The sequence below is a fragment of the Apostichopus japonicus genome, chromosome 16 (genome assembly GCF_037975245.1).
Source record: "Apostichopus japonicus isolate 1M-3 chromosome 16, ASM3797524v1, whole genome shotgun sequence".
In the NCBI taxonomy this organism is placed as follows: Eukaryota; Metazoa; Echinodermata; class Holothuroidea; order Aspidochirotida; family Stichopodidae; genus Apostichopus; species Apostichopus japonicus.
Genome location: NC_092576.1, coordinates 43,520,434 through 43,529,715, shown reverse-complemented (window position 1 = coordinate 43,529,715; position 9,282 = coordinate 43,520,434). Strand labels below are relative to the sequence as shown.

The 9,282-nt window shown below is 39.8% G+C and overlaps 1 protein-coding gene and 1 pseudogene across 1 annotated transcript in view; one reads left to right on the top strand and one right to left on the bottom strand.

Annotated features, from left to right (window-relative positions):
- Positions 1-9,282, bottom strand: part of LOC139983280 (uncharacterized) — a 254,458-nt gene that overhangs the window by 144,108 nt on the left and 101,068 nt on the right. The window lies entirely within an intron of this gene.
- Positions 1,211-7,610, top strand: LOC139983778 (uncharacterized; annotated as a pseudogene).

The following is a 9,282-nucleotide window of genomic DNA, read 5'->3' as shown; positions in this document are numbered from 1 at the left end:
TTGACGTGGCGCAGGCAAATAGGCAAACCAGGCGACTTGAAGTTAGCACTCCCATTTCCGCAGCAAATACAGTCTCACGTGTACACACACTGGTGGTTGCCTATTATATATTACGTAGAAATCGCGAACGTATATATCCTACCATGCCCAGTTGGTATAATTGTATAGCGTTGCACATAATACACTCTCACACTCAAACCACAGTTCATAAACTGTTCTTCGAAATCGCTGAAATGTTACACAAAACCACCGATCTACTACGTATATGGCGGCTTAAAGAGTTTTTGAAAACATATCTAATTTATAAGAAATTCCACTGAAAATTAAGGAAGAAATTAATCTGTTTACAAACGCGGTTTTTGTTGTGATTACTGTAGGTACTGTACGGAGCGTGGGTTATATCGCAATCTGCATTAGCGTAGATGACGTCACGTTCTGTACTGTTCAAATCATATTGGAAATGTCCATCCTTAACGATTAAAAAATCGTTTCTCTGCCAAACGCCACATTGGCGTTTCTTATACTTTCACATCATGTTTGGAAAGTTATTAATCATTTTTTAAGGTAACTTCTTTGGGCCACCAGGCAATCCTTTTAACAGTTGATTAACTGCAATCAAGCATACCTGCCATTCTTTTGTTGCTGACACCGTAATTGAAAATTCAATGAACGAGTATGAGGGTCGCATGCGAGCGCTCGACGCAACTCGACTCTGTGATTGAAAAGTTCACGCCCCGCCCACGATATAAAATACAAGTTTAGCTGTCACTCAATTGGACGATCTGTGAGACTACCCTCTCTGAGTGAACGATCTCTGAAAGTATGGAACGCAAAAAGGGCAAAATCAAACAACAACAACGTTTATTACATTGATGACTATATAAATTCAAATGACGACCACGTGATTTGATGTAATGATGTTATACTTATGTGCAACAACAACATGATTGTATACAGCAGCTACGTAAAATAGTATAACAACGACGCAAAAATATACATTAACATCATTGTTTCGTTGTATCAATCGGCGTTCCAAGGGAGCGCTCTGTTGTGTTTTCCTGGAAATGAAAAGTATAGTCATACCGTAAAGCTAACCTGTTCGATATCATATTCTGCTAACCAGTTTATGATCATTTTACATGTTTTTACGTTGAATACAAGTTTCAAGTTTTGTGAGAAATACCGGTGATTCCGCCAAAGAAGTAGGTATTCTTATATAATGTTCATGTATAATTTCTTAAGTTCTACAATGTCTTTAGTTGAAGGTTTATGTTTTGCGGGCCTAACCGTAAGCGGTGTATAGACTACTTACTGATTTATTTTGAGCATACTCGACAACTTTGCCGTATTTATGGGGGTGGGCGGGTGTTTACTTTTACTGTTCCGACCGGGGGTCGTGCGTGTATGTTTGTGTATTGTTTTTAATCATTATTCTATGGTTTGGCGAGCCCTGTGAAGGTTAGATAAGTCATTTTTTATGGATTTAGAGTTAACTGGATTGTGTGAAGCTAGGCTTAGTGTATGAGTAGTGGTACAAGCGCAGTGATACATTTACGGCTGGGCAAGTTTTCAAAGTGATGGCGCTCTTCTTAAATGATTTTCTTGATTATTTTTCTTTATTTTCTTTGATACAGATTGAATAAACATAATTATACAAAAAGCGGAATTTACCAGTTAGACTGTTTCTTTGCTCCGTGCTCCATAAAATTCAATTTCTAAAGCTGCCCAGGGACTCGGAGATTCAAGAACAGTCATGTCAGAAGATACTAAACATTTGAAGAACCAACGAAGGGGGGCAAAAGCCAAGTTCACAAGACTGGGTAATGCCTTGACCTATCTAATAGAAGGAAACCGATCCAGATCCGAAATAGATGAAGCATTTTGCGAAGTGCGAAGTGCATATAAGGTGCTCCAGACTAAACATGAAGAGTATGCAGAAAAAGTCGAAAATGAGGAAGAATTCCAGAATGAAGAGAAATGGATGGAAGAATGTCAGAATACTTTCCTCAAATTACAGATCCTACAGAAAGATTCACAAGTTGACAGACCTCCTCCAAACCCAGAAAGAATTGTGGAAACACAGATTGATAGACCAGACAACCCAGGCGTAACACCAGGAGAGTCATATCCACCAATAGCGCCCTCGGTATCCACCACATTTCAGATGGAAAAGCCCAAAATGCCCAAGTTCCATGGTGACATAAGAGAATACAACATATTCAAGGCCGACTTTAAACACATCGTGCATGATCGATATGGTGATAGAGATGCTTTGATGATTCTACGGTCATGTCTCACAGGTAAGCCTCTACAGTATATTAAAGGCATTGGGCATAACTATAAAGCAGCATGGGACCAATTAGATCTCCTGTATGGTGACCCTCGTATGGTGGCAGATGCCATCATTGATGATCTTTCTAAGTTTCGGCCCTTGAAACTTGGAGAAGATGAGAGGTTTTGTGAATTTGTCAACCTCGTACAAAGAAGTTTTAACACCTTAAATGAGGTTGGAAGGACCAGCGATATGAATAACAGCCATATGCTGGCTATGATAGAACGGAAGATGAGCCCCGAGGACCGAAGAATGTGGTTCCGGACAGAGGGTGAGACACCAGCTTCACTCGAGTGTCTTCTGACATGGATGGAGACAGAATTAAAGGCACGAATGAGATCATCTGCACCAGTGAGAAGTGACACCAAGTATAAAATATCAGTAAACCAGTTGTCCCAATCAGAAATCCAGGGCACATATAAGTGTTGGGTATGTAAGTGTCAGGACCATTGGACGGACCAGTGCAAAGACCTGCTTTCAAAACAGCCTTCAGAAAGGTTCAAGTTGGTAAAGGAAAACCATGCGTGCTACAGCTGCTTGAAACAGGCAGGACGTAACCATAGGATGTCAAACTGTAGAAGGCGACGACTGTGCACAGAAAAGTATAAAGGGCAACCGTGTCAGTACTACCACCACCCATTACTGCACAGTGAACCAGAAACAAACAGTGTAGGTGTGGCACTAGTCAGCAGTAAAGATGCATTGCTACCAGTCATCAAAGCAGAGTTTTTTGGACGCCAGAATGAAAAACGGGTAGGAAATGTGCTGTTGGACACAGGGGCAGAAGTCACCCTGATAAGAGAAGCCTTTGCAGTTGAACTCAAACTGCAGGGAAAGAACACCACCATTGAGATAACTAAGGTGGGTGGAGAGATAGAGGAACTGCAAACCAAGATTTACAAGTTTCCAATAGCATCACTGGATAGTAACCGCACTCATATAGTTCAAGCTGTTGGGTTACCGTACATCAGTGATATTAAAGAGGTATCATTGACTGAAATAGCCAAGGCCCTTAGACTAGAAGTTTCTAAGCTGCATAGACCGAACGCAGGTTCTGTTGATCTGCTAATCGGAATAGACCACCCAAAAATGCATACAGGAGACACCAGACAAGTGGGAAGTGGCTACAACTATGTAGCCAGAAAGTCGCCCTTGGGTTGGTTAGTTTTCGGAAGAGGGAGCTCTCGTCAGCAAGGAGTAAATCGAGTTTGCATGTAAAAATGGCTGCTCCAATCGATCTGTCTGAGTTTTGGAGCACAGAGTCCATGGGCATTCAAGCAGACTGCCAGTGTAAGCCAGGAAAGATGTCCAAAGTAGAAAGAGAGGAGTACCAAGCCATATGGAACTCATGTGAAAAGGTAGGCAAACAGTGGTTGGTGCCCTACCCATGGATAAAAACTCCAAGTTTGCTTCCCGATAACCGATGTCATGCCGAAAAGTTGTTATACGCTACCGAAAAGAAGCTTGCCAAAAGTCCAGTGTATGCTGCAGCCTATCAACAACAGATGGAAGAAATGTTAGAAATGGGCTTTGCAAAGAAGTTGGCAAAGGATGAGACCCAAAATTATGATGGCCCAATCCACTACATATCTCATCACGCCATTGTCAGACCAGAAAAGAAAAGTACTCCAGTGCGAATTGTTTTCAATGCCTCGGCGTCATTTCAAGGGCACTGTTTAAACAGCTATTGGGCAAAGGGACCAGACCTACTGAACGACTTATTCGGAGTTCTGCTTCGCTTCAGGGAACATCCAGTTGCGGTATGTGGGGACATCTCCAAGATGTACCATCGTGTCTTGATACCAGAAGTAGATCAACATGTCCACCGATATTTGTGGAGGGACATGAAGGGAGATCAAGATCCTGAGGTGCATGTCAAAACTGTCCTCACATTTGGAGACAAACCAGCACCTGCGATGGCACAGATTGCTTTGAAAAGAACAGCCGAAGAATGTAGGGAGAATTTTCCACGAGCAGCTGAGGTGATAGATCGAGATACCTACATGGATGACATGTGCACATCTGTTCAGGACGTGGAAGAGGCACAGAAATTAACCAAAGATATAGATAAAGTATTATCAGAAGGTGGATTTAAAGTTAAAGGCTGGTCATCTAATATGCCTCTGGAGGCATCAGAAGTTTCCCAGAGTCCTAAAGATTTGAGCCATTTGGAAACCTTAACAGAGGAAAAGATTCTAGGTATTGCCTGGAATCAAGAGAAAGATGAGTTTTCCTACAAAGTAAAACCAATTCATGCTTTAAATGGTTCTGAAGAAGGAGAGATCAAACTTACCAAGAGACAAATTCTGAGTCAGATTGCAAGAATTTTTGATCCCATTGGCTTTGCTGCTGCATTTCTGGTGCGAGCAAAAATAGGTATGCAAACTTTGTGGCGGTTGGGCCTAGATTGGGATGAAGAAGTCCCACCTGCTGAACAAAAGGAATGGGTTAAGTTGTTCAAGGAAATGGAAGCTTTGAACCACACATCTTTTCCAAGATGTCTTACACCACCAAATGTAATGGGACAGCCTATGATATGCATATTTTGTGATGCATCTGAAATGGCCTTCGGTGTATGCGTTTACATTCGATGGGAAGTGGACAACGACAAGTATGAGACACGTTTCATAACAGCCAAATCAAGAGTGGCTCCGTTAAAGAAACTCACTGTTCCAAGACTTGAGCTGCAAGCAGCAGTTATGGCAGCTCGACTGAGTTCAACTTTCAAGGAAGAAACCACCTTAGAGATCAGTGAAACTGTCTACATGACCGACAGTATGATTGTCCTAGGATGGATTCACAGCGAGGCAAGGACATTCAAACCTTTTGTTTCTGCTCGAATCGGAGAGATACAAAGTAGATCAGATCCTACACAATGGAAGCATGTGCCGGGAGACATAAATCCGGCAGATGATATCTCTCGAGGTGTTCCTGTAGAGAAGTTATCTGATAGATGGATAACAGGACCTCCATTCTTATGCCAACCACAGACAGAATGGCCACACCAAGAAGTTCAAACTCAAACAGGAGTTGATGAAAAACGCAAAATTTTTCAGATTGCCACGGTGACAACAAAGTCAGATGTCATTGATTGCAAAAGATTTTCAAGCTGGAGAAAGTTGATCAGGGTAACCGCTTATGTACAAAGATTTCTCAGCCACCTAAAACTTAGATGCCACAAGGATGATAATGCTAGCCGACCTGAGACTGGAACACTCACCCCTTCAGAGTTAGAAAGGGCAGAAATGTATTGGGTTCAAGAAGCTCAGAAACCCTTACATGACCAGATTAAAAAGGGAGAATACAAAACACTCAGTCCATTTGAAGAGAAAGGAATCATCCATGTTGGTGGGCGAGTTGAGAAGAGACTGGTTTCTTACGATTGCCGTCATCCCATACTTCTACCACGACAACATCCAATATCAATGCTAATTACAAGGCAAACTCATGAAATTGGTCATGATGGCGTGGCAACTACCGCTGCCAAAGTACGGAGAAAATATTGGATAATAGGAGTGCACAAGCTTGCGAAAACAGTGAAGCATAGGTGCGTGCTATGTAAGAAGATGGAGCATAAAACTGAGTCACAGTTTATGGCTGATTTGCCAAAATATCGCTTGATGCCCGAGACTCCCCCATTCTACTATACAGCTTGTGACTATTTTGGACCATTCAGCGTTAAAGTTGGTCGCAACAAAACTAGCAAGCATTATGGAGTAATATTCACTTGCCTGAACACAAGAGCAGTACACCTAGATCTTGCAACCGACGCTTCAACCATGGAGTTCATCCAAGTTCTCAGAAGATTCTTGGCATTTCGAGGATGCCCGAAAGTTATTACAAGCGACAATGGAAAACAGTTTGTTGGGGCACAGAAAGAACTGCAGGAAATGATCAAAGGATATGATCAAAAACAACTTCAAGAATTTTGTGCTGACAAAGGAGTGGAATGGAAATTCACTACGCCATTAGCACCTCATCAGAACGGCTGCGCTGAATCGCTTGTCAAAAGTTGTAAGTTTGCATTAAAGAAAGCTATCGGTAGTCAAACTTTAACACCTTTTGAGCTCTACACCTGTTTGGTGGAAGTTTCCAATTTGGTTAATCAGCGTCCAATTGGAAGATTGCCTAATGACCCTGACGACGGATCATATCTTTGTCCTAACGATATGTTATTGGGACGAGCGTCAACAACAGTCCCACAAGGTCCTTTCAGAGAAACCAAGAACCCGAAGCATAGAGTGGAATTTGTACAAAGAATCGTTGATGCGTTCTGGAAATGTTGGAATCGTGACGTATTTCCACTGCTGGTTCCTCGCAAGAAATGGAACGTCGAGAGACGAAACGTTCGGGTTGATGATATAGTCATGTTATCTGATCCAAATACTGTCCGCGGTAACTGGACTCTAGGCAGAGTTATTCATGAGTACCCAGGCTCAGACAACAAAATCAGAAATGTAAAAGTTAAAACTGCAAAAGGAGTGTATTCAAGACCAATAACTAAAGTAGTAATTATTTATCCAGCAGAGGGTTATGATAATGAGTTGTAATGAGATCACCGCTCTCATTGGCGGGGGGAGGGTGTTTCGTTGTATCAATCGGCGTTCCAAGGGAGCGCTCTGTTGTGTTTTCCTGGAAATGAAAAGTATAGTCATACCGTAAAGCTAACCTGTTCGATATCATATTCTGCTAACCAGTTTATGATCATTTTACATGTTTTTACGTTGAATACAAGTTTCAAGTTTTGTGAGAAATACCGGTGATTCCGCCAAAGAAGTAGGTATTCTTATATAATGTTCATGTATAATTTCTTAAGTTCTACAATGTCTTTAGTTGAAGGTTTATGTTTTGCGGGCCTAACCGTAAGCGGTGTATAGACTACTTACTGATTTATTTTGAGCATACTCGACAACTTTGCCGTATTTATGGGGGTGGGCGGGTGTTTACTTTTACTGTTCCGACCGGGGGTCGTGCGTGTATGTTTGTGTATTGTTTTTAATCATTATTCTATGGTTTGGCGAGCCCTGTGAAGGTTAGATAAGTCATTTTTTATGGATTTAGAGTTAACTGGATTGTGTGAAGCTAGGCTTAGTGTATGAGTAGTGGTACAAGCGCAGTGATACATTTACGGCTGGGCAAGTTTTCAAAGTGATGGCGCTCTTCTTAAATGATTTTCTTGATTATTTTTCTTTATTTTCTTTGATACAGATTGAATAAACATAATTATACAAAAAGCGGAATTTACCAGTTAGACTGTTTCTTTGCTCCGTGCTCCAATCATATTTTATTGACGGGTAAACCTCATATGATAACAACATAAACACACGTGAAGCCTACGTAATAAATTGCACTGATAACAAACTGAGAACAGAAAATGAGGGCGCTATTTCACTTAACGTAATACAGATATAAAGATATAAACCAAATCGTAAGCTTAAACAAAATATTGAACACATGTATGTTACGTAAGTTAGAGTTTTGTCATTTATAATCATGGGGCATTTAATTTATTTATTTACAGCATAAATATAAATATTTATAAACAGGACATCAAAGGTGAGTACGTAATAAGGAATTATTATTTTAAAATGTTAGTGTTAAAATGAAAAAAAAAAAAAATATATATATATATATGAAACGTACAAGTGCAGTTGTCTACAATAAATTATCCAGATTACCATTTTGTAAATAAAATGCAGCACGATAAATAAAACTATTTCTATACACATTAATTCTGAATTTTGATGTTATTGCTTTGTTTCTCAGATTATACCTAGTAGTTACTCGAAGTAGAGAGTTAAGTTCGGTATGCAAAGAATGTCTGTCATTTCTCTGTAAGCAATTTACACTTCTAATGATATCATTTTTAGCAGCATTGTTGACAGTACTCATAAGAAATTTAAAATCCATATAAAAAATTCTAGAACAATACTTTAAAAAAGTAATAACTCTCTTATTATCTATTATTAGTAAAGAGTGATACCAAACAGAAACAACATACCCTAGGTGTGGTAAGATATTGGCAGTTAGAAACTCATTTCCTTACATCAACACGAAAATAAGGAACTATATACGATAGAGTTGAGACTATGAAGTACACCTGTTTCAGTATTCTGCTTATATGACCAATGAAACTCAGTGTATCATCAATACAAACACCTAGATATACTGTATGATGAATATTCATATAGCTGACAAATGACCTAAGAAATAAACGAGAACAATTCATGTACTGCCGATGACAAACGATAAACGAAAGCAAAAACCATAACAATAATTTAAAAAACTTTGGACACAACATCTAAGAATCATATGAATGTAATAATTCCGATAATATGTCCTTTAGAGGGTACCGTAAGCATGGGTTGAAGTTGAAGATTACTTTACCAAATTATTCAGTATACCTTGAATGCATGTGCTATGCAGTCTCTTTGCAGTAAAAGCCAGTCACAAACTGTATGCATTTACAAATCTGCATAGTGAACTATTGGGGCGGGGTGGGGGTGGGGTGGGGGTGGGGGAGAGGAAGGCAGTGAAAGAGTATGAAACAGAACACTTTTAATAAATACATTTCAATTGTTTCTAAAGTTGTTTAACATGGTCTCTTTTAATGAAGATACAATTTTAACACTGTTTGCCCTCGCAAGCATGTTTCTGTAGAGCTGATGTAACTCTCATATACGACACTTTAAGCTGCCAATCAGAGCATTAATAACTTATAAAAAATATGTTGAAGCTCATTCTTTGCATCATAACTATACATGTCTTACTATTTTTGTAGTGAAAACCAAATATAATCCTTTTAATTGTGACCAAATTTGACCTTGAAATGCCCAAAATAGCCCAAAATATTGGTAAAAATGTGATATTTGAGGGCGCTGTTCACAGGCATCGTTAGGCATATGACCCTAAAAATGCAGTGTATTGGTAGTCCTTATGCTAATGTACCA